The sequence below is a fragment of the Salmo salar genome, unplaced genomic scaffold (genome assembly GCF_905237065.1).
Source record: "Salmo salar unplaced genomic scaffold, Ssal_v3.1, whole genome shotgun sequence".
NCBI classification, from domain to species: Eukaryota; Metazoa; Chordata; class Actinopteri; order Salmoniformes; family Salmonidae; genus Salmo; species Salmo salar.
In genome coordinates, this window is record NW_025547670.1 from 87,501 (window position 1) to 90,000 (window position 2,500).

At 43.4% G+C, this 2,500-nt stretch overlaps 2 protein-coding genes across 3 annotated transcripts in view; both read right to left on the minus strand.

Moving 5' to 3' along the window:
* LOC123732150 (unconventional myosin-XV) overlaps nt 1–2,500 on the minus strand; it is a 46,032-nt gene that overhangs the window by 40,961 nt on the left and 2,571 nt on the right. Inside the window, exon 2 of one of the 2 annotated variants that reach the window (XM_045711497.1) lies at nt 664–736. The gene's annotated coding sequence lies outside the window, so the exon portion shown is untranslated. Of the gene's footprint in view, nt 1–663; nt 925–2,500 lie in introns of those variants that run through there. The other variant, XM_045711498.1, reaches the window with a different exon arrangement.
* Nucleotides 1–2,500, minus strand: part of LOC106594823 (unconventional myosin-XV) — an 80,507-nt gene that overhangs the window by 1,113 nt on the left and 76,894 nt on the right. The window lies entirely within an intron of this gene.

Below are 2,500 nucleotides of genomic sequence, written 5' to 3' on the forward strand. Positions count from 1 at the left end.
GGTGGTTATGGTATGGGCCCCATGTCAACAAGGATCTGTACACAATTCCTGGAAGCTGAAAACAGTCCCAGTTCTTCCATGGCCTGCGTACTTCACCAGACATGTCACCCCATCGAGCATGTTTGGGATGCTCTGGATCGACGTGTATCGACAGCGTGTTTCAGTTCCCGCCGAAAATATCCAGCAACTTCGCCCAGCCATTGAAGAGGAAGTCGGACGACATTCCACAGGCCACAATCAGCAGCCTGATCAACTCTATGTGAAGGAGATGTGTCGCGCTGCAGGAGGCAAATGGCGGACACACCAGATACCGACCGGTTCTCTGATCCACATCCCTACCTTTCTTTTTATAAAGGTATCTGTGACCGACAGATGCATATCTGTATTCGCAGTCATGTCAAATCCATAGATTAGGGTCTAATTTATTTATTTTAAATTTGACTGATTTCCTTCTATGAACTGTAACTCAGTAAAATCTTTCGAAATTATTGCATGTTGCGTTTTATATTTTAGTTCAGTGTATTTGATTAGAAAACATTGGTTAAGTCCCAAATGGTACACAGTTCCCAAACATAGTACACTTCTTGGAGCTCTGGTCAGAAAGTAGTGTACTGTGTAGGGAATAGGGTTCCATTTGGGAACAGGGTGTAGTCTCCATCTTACCCAGGGAGATGTCAGCCGCTACCTTGTTCATGTTGCTGTCTGTGAAGTCTATCAGGGACTCCTGGAGAGGGGACTGGGGAAACAAACACAGGGCATACACAGCCAGTCTGAATACTCAGCATACCTACTCAGAATACACAGCCAGTCTGAATACTCAGCATACCTACTCAGAATACACAGCCAGTCTGAATACTCAGCATACCTACTCAGAATACACAGCCAGTCTGAATACTCAGCATACCTACTCAGAATACACAGCCAGTCTGAATACTCAGCATACCTACTCAGAATACACAGCCAGTCTGAATACTCAGCATACACAGCCAGTCTGAATACTCAGCATACCTACTCAGAATACACAGCCAGTCTGAATACTCAGCATACACAGCCAGTCTGAATACTCAGCATACCTACTCAGAATACACAGCCAGTCTGAATACTCAGCATACCTACTCAGAATACACAGCCAGTCGGAATACTCAGAATTACAGAGCCAGTCTGAATACTCAGAATACACAGCCAGTCTGAATACTCAGAATTACACAGCCAGTCTGAATACTCAACATACCTACTCAGAATACACAGCCAGTCTGAATACTCAGCATACCTACTCAGAATACACAGCCAGTCTGAATACTCAGCATACACAGCCAGTCTGAATACTCAGCATACACAGCCAGTCTGAATACTCAGCATACACAGCCAGTCTGAATACTCAGAACACACAGCCAGTCTGAATTCTCAGCATACACAGCCAGTCTGAATACTCAGAATACACAGCCAGTCTGAATACTCAGAATTACACAGCCAGTCTGAATACTCAGAATACACAGCCAGTCTGAATACTCAGAATACACAGCCAGTCTGAATACTCAGGATACACAGCCAGTCTGAATACTTAGAATTACAAAGCCAGTCTGAATACTCTGCATACACAGCTAGTCTGAATACTCAGAATACATACTCTGAATACACAGCCAGTCTGAATACTCAGAATACATAGCCAGTCTGAATACTCAGAATACATACTCTGAATACACAGCCAGTCTGAATACTCAGAATTACACAGCCAGTCTGAATACTGAGAATACACACCCAGTCTGAATACTCAGTATAGTCCAGGGGATGTGTAACTGTATCTGTAGTATAGTCCAGGGGATGTGTATCTGTATCTGTAGTATAGTCCAGGGAATGTGTATCTGTATCTGTAGTATAGTCCAGGGAATGTGTATCTGTAGTATAGTCCAGGGAATGTGTATCTGTATCTGTAGTATAGTCCAGGGGATGTGTATCTGTATCTGTAGTATAGTCCAGGGGATGTGTATCTGTATCTGTAGTATAGTCCAGGGGATGTGTATCTGTATCTGTAGTATAGTCCAGGGGATGTCTATCTGTATCTGTAGTATAGTCCAGGGAATGTGTATCTGTATCTGTAGTATAGTCCAGGGAATGTGTATCTGTATCTGTAGTATAGTCCAGGTGATGTGTATCTGTAGTATAGTCCAGGGGATGTGTATCTGTATCTGTAGTATAGTCCAGGGGATGTGTATCTGTATCTGTAGTATAGTCCAGGGGATGTGTATCTGTATCTGTAGTATAGTCCAGGGGATGTGTATCTGTATCTGTAGTATAGTCCAGGGGATGTGTATCTGTATCTGTAGTATAGTCCAGGGGATGTGTATCTGTATCTGTAGTATAGTCCAGGGGATGTGTATCTGTATCTGTAGTATAGTCCAGGGGATGTGTATCTGTATCTGTAGTATAGTCCAGGGGATGTGTAACTGTATCTGTAGTATAGTCCAGGGGATGTGTATCTGTATCTGTAGTATAGTCCAGG